The sequence below is a fragment of the Phyllobates terribilis genome, unplaced genomic scaffold, assembly GCF_046119375.1.
Source record: "Phyllobates terribilis strain yellow unplaced genomic scaffold, ASM4611937v1 Scaffold_5__5_contigs__length_657084704, whole genome shotgun sequence".
In the NCBI taxonomy this organism is placed as follows: Eukaryota; Metazoa; Chordata; class Amphibia; order Anura; family Dendrobatidae; genus Phyllobates; species Phyllobates terribilis.
The window spans coordinates 645906613-645920919 of NW_027362765.1; positions in this window are offsets into that span (position 1 = coordinate 645906613).

Genomic DNA, 14307 nt, shown 5'->3' on the forward strand with positions numbered 1-14307 from the left:
TCTGGAACTGAAATCGGAATGCTCACTGACATTTTCCCCTCTTCGAAAGTCTGAAAAATAATGGAAAAATGACAAGGTCCAAAAAAAATTTTTTTAAACTTTTTTCAATTTTACCCCTGTGGGATATACATTCTACCCACACACATTTGGAACTCTCCTGGGGTACCCTCACACATATTATTCCCTCATTTAATGTATATTTTCACCAAAAAGTGAAGTTTTCAAAAAGTCAAAATTTAATGAAAATGACTTCATATCAAGGACTCATCGGGCGAATCGCTCTGGAACTGAAATCGGAATGCTCACTGACATTTTCCCTCCTTCGAAAGTGTGAAAAATGATGGAAAAATGACTAAGTCCAAAAAAAATTTTTTAAAACTTTTCTCAATTTTACCCCCGTGGGATATATACTCTACCCACACACATTTGGAACTCTCCTGGGGTACCTTTACACATATTATTCCCTCATTTAATGGATGTTTTCACCAAAAAGTGAAGTTTTCAAAAAGTCAAAATTTAATGAAAATGACTTCATATCAAGGACTCATCGGGCGAATCGCTCTGGAACTGAAATCGGAATGCTCACTGACATTTTCCCTCCTTCGAAAGTGTGAAAAATGATGGAAAAATGACTAAGTCCAAAAAAAATTTTTTAAAACTTTTCTCAATTTTACCCCCGTGTGATATATATTCTACCCACACACATTTCGAACTCTCCTGGGGAACCCTCACACATATTATTCCCTCATTTAATGGATATTTTCACCAAAAAGTGAAGTTTTCAAAAAGTCAGAAAATTGGCTGAAATCGACTTAATATCAAGGACTCATCGGGCGAATCGCTCTGGAACTGAAATCGGAATGCTCAATAACAATTTCCCCTCTCCGAAAGTCTGAAAAATGAAGGAAAAATGACTAAGTCCAAAAAAAATTTTTTAAAACTTTTTTCAATTTTACCCCCGTGGGATATATACTCTACCCACACACATTTGGAACTCTCCTGGGGTACCGTCACACATATTATTCCCTCATTTAATGGATGTTTTCACCAAAAAGTGAAGTTTTCAATAAGTCAGAAAATTGGCTAAAAACGACTTAATATCAAGGACTCATCGGGCGAATCACTCTGGAACTGAAATCGGAATGCTCAATAACAATTTCCCCTCTCCGAAAGTCTGAAAAATGAAGGAAAAATGACTAAGTCCAAAAAAATTTTTTTTTAACTTTTTTCAATTTTACCCCCATGGGATATATTTTCTTTCCACACACATTTGGAACTCTCCTGGGGTACCCTCACACATATTATTCCCTCATTTAATGGATATTTTCACCAAAAAGTGAAGTTTTCAAAAAGTCAGAAAATTGGCTGAAAACGACTTAATATCAAGGACTCATCGGGCGAATCGCTCTGGAACTGAAATCGGAATGCTCACTGACATTTTCCCCTCTCCGAAAGTCTGAAAAATGATGGAAAAATGACAAGGTCCAAAAAAATTTTTTTTCAACTTTTTTCAATTTTACCCCTGTGGGATATACATTCTACCCACACACATTTGGAACTCTCCTGGGGTACCCTCACACATATTATTCCCTCATTTAATGTATATTTTCACCAAAAAGTGAAGTTTTCAAAAAGTCAAAATTTAATGAAAATGACTTCATATCAAGGACTCATCGGGCGAATCGCTCTGGAACTGAAATCGGAATGCTCACTGACATTTTCCCTCCTTCGAAAGTGTGAAAAATGATGGAAAAATGACTAAGTCCAAAAAAAATTTTTTAAAACTTTTCTCAATTTTACCCCCGTGTGATATATATTCTACCCACACACATTTCGAACTCTCCTGGGGAACCCTCACACATATTATTCCCTCATTTAATGGATATTTTCACCAAAAAGTGAAGTTTTCAAAAAGTCAGAAAATTGGCTGAAATCGACTTAATATCAAGGACTCATCGGGCGAATCGCTCTGGAACTGAAATCGGAATGCTCAATAACAATTTCCCCTCTCCGAAAGTCTGAAAAATGAAGGAAAAATGACCAAGTCCAAAAAAAATTTTTTAAAACTTTTTTCAATTTTACCCCCGTGGGATATATACTCTACCCACACACATTTGGAACTCTCCTGGGGTACCGTCACACATATTATTCCCTCATTTAATGGATGTTTTCACCAAAAAGTGAAGTTTTCAATAAGTCAGAAAATTGGCTAAAAACGACTTAATATCAAGGACTCATCGGGCGAATCACTCTGGAACTGAAATCGGAATGCTCAATAACAATTTCCCCTCTCCGAAAGTCTGAAAAATGAAGGAAAAATGACTAAGTCCAAAAAAATTTTTTTTTACTTTTTTCAATTTTACCCCCAAGGGATATATTTTCTATCCACACACATTTGGAACTTTCCTGGGGTTCCCTCACACATATTATTCCCTCATTTAATGGATATTTTCACCAAAAAGTGAAGTTTTGAAAAAGTCAGAAAATTGGTTGAAAACGACTTAATATCAAGGACTCATCGGGCGAATCACTCTGGAACTGAAATCGGAATACTCACTGACATTTTTCCCTCTCCGAAAGTCTGAAAAATGATGGAAAAATGACTAAGTCCAAAAAACATTTTTTTCATCTTTTTTCAATTTTACCCCTGTGGGATATACATTCTACCCACACACATTTGGAACTCTCCTGGGGTACCCTCTCACATATTATTTCCTCATTTAATGGATATTTTCACCAAAAAATGAAGTTTTTAAAAAGTCAGAAAATTGGCTGAAATCGACTTAATATCAAGGACTCATCGGGCGAATCGCTCTGGAACTGAAATCGGAATGCTCAATAACAATTTCCCCTCTCCGAAAGTCTGAAAAATGAAGGAAAAATGACCAAGTCCAAAAAAAATTTTTTAAAACTTTTTTCAATTTTACCCCCGTGGGATATATACTCTACCCACACACATTTGGAACTCTCCTGGGGTACCGTCACACATATTATTCCCTCATTTAATGGATGTTTTCACCAAAAAGTGAAGTTTTCAATAAGTCAGAAAATTGGCTAAAAACGACTTAATATCAAGGACTCATCGGGCGAATCACTCTGGAACTGAAATCGGAATGCTCAATAACAATTTCCCCTCTCCGAAAGTCTGAAAAATGAAGGAAAAATGACTAAGTCCAAAAAAATTTTTTTTTACTTTTTTCAATTTTACCCCCAAGGGATATATTTTCTATCCACACACATTTGGAACTTTCCTGGGGTTCCCTCACACATATTATTCCCTCATTTAATGGATATTTTCACCAAAAAGTGAAGTTTTGAAAAAGTCACAAAAATTGGCTGAAAACGACTTAATATCAAGGACTCATCGGGCGAATCACTCTGGAACTGAAATCGGAATACTCACTGACATTTTCTCCTCTCCGAAAGTCTGAAAAATGATGGAAAAATGACTAAGTCCAAAAAACATTTTTTTCATCTTTTTTCAATTTTACCCCTGTGGGATATACATTCTACCCACACACATTTGGAACTCTCCTGGGGTACCCTCTCACATATTATTCCCTCAGTTAATGTATATTTTCACCAAAAAGTGAAGTTTTCAAAAAGTCAAAATTGGCTGAAAACGACTTAATATCAAGGACTCATCGGGCGAATCGCTCTGGAACTGAAATTGGAATGCTCACTGACATTTTTCCCTCTCCGAAAGTCTGAAAAATGATGGAAAAATGACTAAGTCCAAAAAAAATTTTTTAAAACTTTTTTCAATTTTACCCCCGTGGGATATATACTCTACCCACACACATTTGGAACTCTCCTGGGGTACCTTCACACATATTATTCCCTCATTTAATGGATATTTTCACCAAAAAGTGAAGTTTTCAAAAAGTCAGAAAATTGGCTAAAAACGACTTAATATCAAGGACTCATCGGGCGAATCACTCTGGAACTAAAATCGGAATACTCACTGACATTTTCCCCTCTCCAAAAGTCTGAAAAATGATGGAAAAATGACAAGGTCCAAAAAAAATTTTTTTCAACTTTTTTCAATTTTACCCCCGTGGGATATATACTCTACCCACACACATTTGGAACTCTCCTGGGGTACCTTCACACATATTATTCCCTCATTTAATGGATATTTTCACCAAAAAGTGAAGTTTTCAAAAAGTCAGAAAATTGGCTAAAAACGACTTAATATCAAGGACTCATCGGGCGAATCACTCTGGAACTAAAATCGGAATACTCACTGACATTTTCCCCTCTCCAAAAGTCTGAAAAATGATGGAAAAATGACAAGGTCCAAAAAAAATTTTTTTCAACTTTTTTCAATTTTACCCCTGTGGGATATAGATTCTACCCACACACATTTGGAACTCTCCTGGGGTACCCTCACACATATTATTCCCTCATTTAATGTATATTTTCACCAAAAAGTGAAGTTTTCAAAAAGTCAAAATTGGATGAAAATGACTTCATATCAAGGACTCATCGGGCGAATCACTCTGGAACTGAAATCGGAATGCTCACTGACATTTTCCCTCCTTCGAAAGTCTGAAAAATGATGGAAAAATGACTAAGTCCAAAAAAAAATTTTTAAAACTTTTTTCAATTTTACCCCCGTGGGATATATACTCTACCCACACACATTTGGAACTCTCCTGGGGTACCTTTACACATATTATTCCCTCATTTAATGGATGTTTTCACCAAAAAGTGAAGTTTTCAAAAAGTCAAAATTTAATGAAAATGACTTCATATCAAGGACTCATCGGGCGAATCGCTCTGGAACTGAAATCGGAATGCTCACTGACATTTTCCCTCCTTCGAAAGTGTGAAAAATGATGGAAAAATGACTAAGTCCAAAAAAAATTTTTTAAAACTTTTCTCAATTTTACCCCCGTGTGATATATATTCTACCCACACACATTTCGAACTCTCCTGGGGAACCCTCACACATATTATTCCCTCATTTAATGGATATTTTCACCAAAAAGTGAAGTTTTCAAAAAGTCAGAAAATTGGCTGAAATCGACTTAATATCAAGGACTCATCGGGCGAATCGCTCTGGAACTGAAATCGGAATGCTCAATAACAATTTCCCCTCTCCGAAAGTCTGAAAAATGAAGGAAAAATGACTAAGTCCAAAAAAAATTTTTTAAAACTTTTTTCAATTTTACCCCCGTGGGATATATACTCTACCCACACACATTTGGAACTCTCCTGGGGTACCGTCACACATATTATTCCCTCATTTAATGGATGTTTTCACCAAAAAGTGAAGTTTTCAATAAGTCAGAAAATTGGCTAAAAACGACTTAATATCAAGGACTCATCGGGCGAATCACTCTGGAACTGAAATCGGAATGCTCAATAACAATTTCCCCTCTCCGAAAGTCTGAAAAATGAAGGAAAAATGACTAAGTCCAAAAAAAATTTTTTTTAACTTTTTTCAATTTTACCCCCATGGGATATATTTTCTTTCCACACACATTTGGAACTCTCCTGGGGTACCCTCACACATATTATTCCCTCATTTAATGGATATTTTCACCAAAAAGTGAAGTTTTCAAAAAGTCAGAAAATTGGCTGAAAACGACTTAATATCAAGGACTCATCGGGCGAATCGCTCTGGAACTGAAATCGGAATGCTCACTGACATTTTCCCCTCTCCGAAAGTCTGAAAAATGATGGAAAAATGACAAGGTCCAAAAAAATTTTTTTTCAACTTTTTTCAATTTTACCCCTGTGGGATATACATTCTACCCACACACATTTGGAACTCTCCTGGGGTACCCTCACACATATTATTCCCTCATTTAATGTATATTTTCACCAAAAAGTGAAGTTTTCAAAAAGTCAAAATTTAATGAAAATGACTTCATATCAAGGACTCATCGGGCGAATCGCTCTGGAACTGAAATCGGAATGCTCACTGACATTTTCCCTCCTTCGAAAGTGTGAAAAATGATGGAAAAATGACTAAGTCCAAAAAAAATTTTTTTCAACTTTTTTCAATTTTACCCCCGTGGGATATATATTCTACTCACACACATTTGGAACTCTCCTGGGGTACCCTCACACATATTATTCCCTCATTTAATGGATATTTTCACCAAAAAGTGAAGTTTTCAAAAAGTCAGAAAATTGTCTGAAAACGACTTAATATCAAGGACTCATCGGGCGAATCACTCTGGAACTGAAATTGGAATACTCACTGACATTTTCCCCTCTCCGAAAGTCTGAAAAATGATGGAAAAATGACTAAGTCCAAAAAAAATTTTTTTAAACTTTTTTCAATTTTACCCCCGTGGGATATACATTCTACCCACACACATTTGGAACTCTCCTGGGGTATCCTCACACATATTATTCCCTCATTTAATGTATATTTTCATCAAAAAGTGAAGCTTTCAAAAAGTCCGAAAATTGGCAGAAAAACGACTTAATATCAAGGACTCAGTGGGCGAATCGCTCTGGAACTGAAATCGGAATGCTCAATAACAATTTCCCCTCTCCGAAAGTCTGAAAAATGAAGGAAAAATGACTAAGTCCAAAAAAATTTTTTTTTACTTTTTTCAATTTTACCCCCAAGGGATATATTTTCTATCCACACACATTTGGAACTTTCCTGGGGTTCCCTCACACATATTATTCCCTCATTTAATGGATATTTTCACCAAAAAGTGAAGTTTTCAAAAAGTCAAAATTGGCTGAAAACGACTTAATATCAAGGACTCATCGGGCGAATCGCTCTGGAACTGAAATTGGAATGCTCACTGACATTTTTCCCTCTCCGAAAGTCTGAAAAATGATGGAAAAATGACTAAGTCCAAAAAAAATTTTTTAAAACTTTTTTCAATTTTACCCCCGTGGGATATATACTCTACCCACACACATTTGGAACTCTCCTGGGGTACCTTCACACATATTATTCCCTCATTTAATGGATATTTTCACCAAAAAGTGAAGTTTTCAAAAAGTCAGAAAATTGGCTAAAAACGACTTAATATCAAGGACTCATCGGGCGAATCACTCTGGAACTGAAATCGGAATACTCACTGACATTTTCCCCTCTCCAAAAGTCTGAAAAATGATGGAAAAATGACAAGGTCCAAAAAAAATTTTTTTCAACTTTTTTCAATTTTACCCCTGTGGGATATAGATTCTACCCACACACATTTGGAACTCTCCTGGGGTACCCTCACACATATTATTCCCTCATTTAATGTATATTTTCACCAAAAAGTGAAGTTTTCAAAAAGTCAAAATTGGATGAAAATGACTTCATATCAAGGACTCATCGGGCGAATCACTCTGGAACTGAAATCGGAATGCTCACTGACATTTTCCCTCCTTCGAAAGTCTGAAAAATGATGGAAAAATGACTAAGTCCAAAAAAAAGTTTTTACAACTTTTTTCAATTTTACCCCCGTGGGATATATACTCTACCCACACACATTTGGAACTCTCCTGGGGTACCTTTACACATATTATTCCCTCATTTAATGGATGTTTTCACCAAAAAGTGAAGTTTTCAATAAGTCAGAAAATTGGCTAAAAACGACTTAATATCAAGGACTCATCGGGCGAATCACTCTGGAACTGAAATCGGAATGCTCACTGACATTTTCCCCTGTCCGAAAGTCTGAAAAATGATGGAAAAATGACAAGGTCCAAAAAAAATTTTTTTAAACTTTTTTCAATTTTACCCCTGTGGGATATACATTCTACCCACACACATTTGGAACTCTCCTGGGGTACCCTCACACATATTATTCCCTCATTTAATGTATATTTTCACCAAAAAGTGAAGTTTTCAAAAAGTCAAAATTTAATGAAAATGACTTCATATCAAGGACTCATCGGGCGAATCGCACTGGAACTGAAATCGGAATGCTCACTGACATTTTCCCTCCTTCGAAAGTGTGAAAAATGATGGAAAAATGACTAAGTCCAAAAAAAAATTTTTAAAACTTTTTTCAATTTTACCCCCGTGTGATATATATTCTACCCACACACATTTCGAACTCTCCTGGGGTACCCTCACACATATTATTCCCTCATTTAATGGATATTTTCACCAAAAAGTGAAGTTTTCAAAAAGTCAGAAAATTGGCTGCAATCGACTTAATATCAAGGACTCATCGGGCGAATCGCTCTGAAACTGAAATCGCAATGCTCAATAACAATTTCCCCTCTCCGAAAGTCTGAAAAATGAAGGAAAAATGACTAAGTCCAAAAAAAATTTTTTTTAACTTTTTTCAATTTTACCCCCATGGGATATATTTTCTTTCCACACACATTTGGAACTCTCCTGGGGTACCCTCACACATATTATTCCCTCATTTAATGGATATTTTCACCAAAAAGTGAAGTTTTCAAAAAGTCAGAAAATTGGCTGAAAACGACTTAATATCAAGGACTCATCGGGCGAATCGCTCTGGAACTAAAATCGGAATGCTCACTGACATTTTCCCCTCTCCGAAAGTCTGAAAAATTATGGAAAAATGACAAGGTCCAAAAAAATTTTTTTTCAACTTTTTTCAATTTTACCCCTGTGGGATATACATTCTACCCACACACATTTGGAACTCTCCTGGGGTACCCTCACACATATTATTCCCTCATTTAATGTATATTTTCACCAAAAAGTGAAGTTTTCAAAAAGTCAAAATTTAATGAAAATGACTTCATATCAAGGACTCATCGGGCTTATCGCTCTGGAACTGAAATCGGAATGCTCACTGACATTTTCCCTCCTTCGAAAGTGTGAAAAATGATGGAAAAATGACTAAGTCCAAAAAAAATTTTTTAAAACTTTTTTCAATTTTACCCCCGTGTGATATATATTCTGCCCACACACATTTCGAACTCTCCTGGGGTACCCTCACACATATTATTCCCTCATTTAATGGATATTTTCACCAAAAGTGAAGTTTTCAAAAAGTCAGAAAATTGGCTGAAATCGACTTAATATCAAGGACTCATCGGGCGAATCGCTCTGGAACTGAAATCGGAATGCTCAATAACAATTTCCCCTCTCCGAAAGTCTGAAAAATGAAGGAAAAATGACTAAGTCCAAAAAAAATTTTTTTTAACTTTTTTCAATTTTACCCCCATGGGATATATTTTCTATCCACACACATTTGGAACTCTCCTGGGGTACCCTCACACATATTATTCCCTCATTTAATGGATATTTTCACCAAAAAGTGAAGTTTTCAAAAAGTCAGAAAATTGGCTGAAAACGACTTAATATCAAGGACTCATCGGGCGAATCGCTCTGGAACTGAAATCGGAATGCTCACTGACATTTTCCCCTCTCCGAAAGTCTGAAAAATGATGGAAAAATGACAAGGTCCAAAAAAAATTTTTTTCAACTTTTTTCAATTTTACCCCTGTGGGATATACATTCTACCCACACACATTTGGAACTCTCCTGGGGTACCCTCACACATATTATTCCCTCATTTAATGTATATTTTCACCAAAAAGTGAAGTTTTCAAAAAGTCAAAATTTAATGAAAATGACTTCATATCAAGGACTCATCGGGCGAATCGCTCTGGAACTGAAATCGGAATGCTCACTGACATTTTCCCTCCTTCGAAAGTCTGAAAAATGATGGAAAAATGACTAAGTCCCAAAATAATTTTTTAAAACTTTTTTCAATTTTACCCCCGTGTGATATATATTCTACCCACACACATTTGGAACTCTCCTGGGGTACCCTCACACATATTATTCCCTCATTTAATAGATATTTTCACCAAAAAGTGAAGTTTTCAAAAAGTCAGAAAAATGGCTGAAAACGACTTAATATCAAGGACCCATCGGGCGAATCACTCTGGAACTGAAATCGGAATGCTCACTGACATTTTCCCCTCTCCGAAAGTCTGAAAAATGATGGAAAAATGACTAAGTCCAAAAAAATTTTTTTTCAACTTTTTTCAATTTTACCCCGTGGGATATATATTCTACCCACACACATTTGGAACTCTCCTGGGGTACCCTCACACATATTATTCCCTCATTTAATGGATATTTTCACCAAAAAGTGAAGTTTTCAAAAAGTCAGAAAATTGTCTGATAACGACTTAATATCAAGGACTCATTGGGCGAATCGCTCTGGAACTGAAATCGGAATGCTCAATAACAATTTCCCCTCTCCGAAAGTCTGAAAAATGAAGGAAAAATGACTAAGTCCAAAAAAAATTTTTTTTTACTTTTTTCAATTTTACCCCCATGGGATATATTTTCTATCCACACACATTTGGAACTCTCCTGGGGTACCCTCACACATATTATTCCCTCATTTAATGGATATTTTCACCAAAAAGTGAAGTTTTCAAAAAGTCAGAAAATTGTCTGATAACGACTTAATATCAAGGACTCATCGGTCGAATCACTCTTTAACTGAAATTGGAATGCTCACTGACATTTTTCCCTCTCCGAAAGTCTGAAAATGATGGAAAAATGACTAAGTCCAAAAAAAAATTTTTTCAACTTTTTTCAATTTTACCCCTGTGGGATAGACATTCTACCCACACACATTTGGAACTCTCCTGGGGTACCCTCACACATATTATTCCCTCATTTAATGTATATTTTCACCAAAAAGTGAAGTTTTCAAAAAGTCAAAATTTAATGAAAATGACTTCATATCAAGGACTCATCGGGCGAATCCCTCTGGAACTGAAATCGGAATGCTCACTGACATTTTCCCTCCTTGGAAAGTCTGAAAAATGATGGAAAAATGACTGAGTCCAAAAAAAATTTTTTAAAACTTTTTTCAATTTTACCCCCGTGTGATATATATTCTACCCACACACATTTGGAACTCTCCTGGGGTACCCTCACACATATTATTCCCTCATTTAATGGATATTTTCACCAAAAAGTGAAGTTTTCAAAAAGTCAGAAAATTGGCTGAAAACGACTTAATATCAAGGACTCATCGGGCGAATCGCTCTGGAACTGAAATCGGAATGCTCACTGACATTTTCCCCTCTCCGAAAGTCTGAAAAATGATGGAAAAATGACAAGGTCCAAAAAAAATTTTTTTCAACTTTTTTCAATTTTACCCCTGTGGGATATACATTCTACCCACACACATTTGGCACTCTCCTGGGGTACCCTCACACATATTATTCCCTCATTTAATGTATATTTTCACCAAAAAGTGAAGTTTTCAAAAAGTCAAAATTTAATGAAAATGACGTCATGTCAAGGACTCATCGGGCGAATCGCTCTGGAACTGAAATCGGAATGCTCAATAACAATTTCCCCTCTCCGAAAGTCTGAAAAATGAAGGAAAAATGACTAAGTCCAAAAAAATTTTTTTTCAACTTTTTTCAATTTTACCCCGTGGGATATATATTCTACCCACACACATTTGGAACTCTCCTGGGGTACCCTCACACATATTATTCCCTCATTTAATGGATATTTTCACCAAAAAGTGAAGTTTTCAAAAAGTCAGAAAATTGTCTGATAACGACTTAATATCAAGGACTCATTGGGCGAATCGCTCTGGAACTGAAATCGGAATGCTCAATAACAATTTCCCCTCTCCGAAAGTCTGAAAAATGAAGGAAAAATGACTAAGTCCAAAAAAAAATTTTTTCAACTTTTTTCAATTTTACCCCTGTGGGATAGACATTCTACCCACACACATTTGGAACTCTCCTGGGGTACCCTCACACATATTATTCCCTCATTTAATGTATATTTTCACCAAAAAGTGAAGTTTTCAAAAAGTCAAAATTTAATGAAAATGACTTCATATCAAGGACTCATCGGGCGAATCGCTCTGGAACTGAAATCGGAATGCTCACTGACATTTTCCCTCCTTCGAAAGTCTGAAAAATGATGGAAAAATGACCAAATCCAAAAAATTTTTTAAAACTTTTTTCAATTTTACCCCCATGGGATATATATTCTACCCACACACATTTGGAACTCTCCTGGGGTACCCTTACACATATTATTCCCTCATTTAATGGATATTTTCACCAAAAAGTGAAGTTTTCAAAAAGTCAAATTTGGCTGAAAACGACTTAATATCAAGGACTCATTGGGCAAATCTCTCTGGAACTGAAATCGGAATGCTCACTGACATTTTCCCCCCTTCGAAAGTCTGAAAAATGATGGAAAAATGACTAAATCCAAAAAAAATTTTTTTCAACTTTTTTCAATTTTACCCCTGTGGGATATACATTCTACCCACACACATTTGGAACTCTCCTGGGGTACCCTCACACATATTATTCCCTCATTTAATGGATATTTTCACCAAAAAGTGAAGTTTTCAAAAAGTCAGAAAATTGGCTGAAAACGACTTAATATCAAGGACTCATCTGGCGAATCACTCTGGAACTGAAATCGGAATGCTCACTGACATTTTCCCCTCTCCGAAAGTCTGAAAAATGATGGAAAAATGACTAAGTCCAAAAAAAATTTTTTTAAACTTTTTTCAATTTTACCCCTGTGGGATATACATTCTACCCACACACATTTGGAACTGTCCTGGGGTACCCTCACACATATTATTACCTCATTTAATGGATATTTTCACCAAAAAGTGAAGTTTTCAAAAAGTCAGAAAATTGTCTGATAACGACTTAATATCAAGGACTCATCAGTCGAATCACTCTTTAACTGAAATCGGAATGCTCACTGACATTTTCCCCTCTCCGAAAGTCTGAAAAATGATGGAAAAATGGCTAAGTCCAAAAAACATTTTTTTCATCTTTTTTCAATTTTACCCCTGTGGGATATACATTCTACCCACACACATTTGGAACTCTCCTGGGGTACCCTCTCACATATTATTCCCTCATTTAATGTATATTTTCACCAAAAAGTGAAGTTTTCAAAAAGTCAAAATTGGCTGAAAACGACTTAATATCAAGGACTCATCGGGCGAATCTCTCTGGAACTGAAATCGGAATGCTCACTGACATTTTCCCTCCTTCGAAAGTCTGAAAAATGATGGAAAAATGACCAAGTCCAAAAAAAATTTTTTAAAACTTTTTTCAATTTTACCCCCGTGGGATATATATTCTACCCACACACATTTGGAACTCTCCTGGGGTACCCTCACACATATTATTGCCTCATTTAATGGATATTTTCACCAAAAAGTGAAATTTTCAAAAAGTCAGAAAATTGGCTGAAAACTACTTAATATCAAGGACTCATCGGGCGAATCGCTCTGGAACTGAAATCGGAATGCTCACTGACATTTTCCCTCCTTCGAAAGTCTGAAAAATGATGGAAAAATGACCAAATCCTAAAAATTTTTTAAAACTTTTTTCAATTTTACCCCCATGGGATATATATTCTACCCACACACATTTGGAACTCTCCTGGGGTACCCTCTCACATATTATTCCCTCATTTAATGTATATTTTCACCAAAAAGTGAAGTTTTCAAAAAGTCAAAATTGGCTGAAAACGACTTAATATCAAGGACTCATCGGGCGAATCTCTCTGGAACTGAAATCGGAATGCTCACTGACATTTTCCCTCCTTCGAAAGTCTGAAAAATGATGGAAAAATGACCAAGTCCAAAAAAAATTTTTTTAAACTTTTTTCAATTTTACCCCCGTGGGATATATATTCTACCCACACACATTTGGAACTCTCCTGGGGTACCCTCACACATATTATTGCCTCATTTTATGGATATTTTCACCAAAAAGTGAAATTTTCAAAAAGTCAGAAAATTGGCTGAAAACTACTTAATATCAAGGACTCATCAGGCGAATCGCTCTGGAACTGAAATCGGAATGCTCACTGACATTTTCCCTCCTTCGAAAGTCTGAAAAATGATGGAAAAATGACTAAATCCCAAAAAAATTTTTTTCAACTTTTTTCAATTTTACCCCTGTGGGATATACATTCTACCCACACACATTTGGAACTCTCCTGGGGTACCCTCACACATATTATTCCCTCATTTAATGGATATTTTCACCAAAAAGTGAAGTTTTCAAAAAGTCAGAAAATTGGCTGAAAACGACTTAATATCAAGGACTCATCGGGCGAATCACTCTGGAACTGAAATCGGAATGCTCACTGACATTTTCCTATATCCGAAATTCTGAAAAATGATGGAAAAATGACGAAGTCCAAAAAAATTTTTTTTCAACTTTTCTCAATTTTACCCCCGTGGGATATATATTCTACCCACACACATTTGGAACTCTCCTGCGGTACCCTCACACATATTATTGCCTCATTTAATGGATATTTTCACCAAAAAGTGAAATTTTCAAAAAGTCAGAAAATTGGCTGAAAACTAC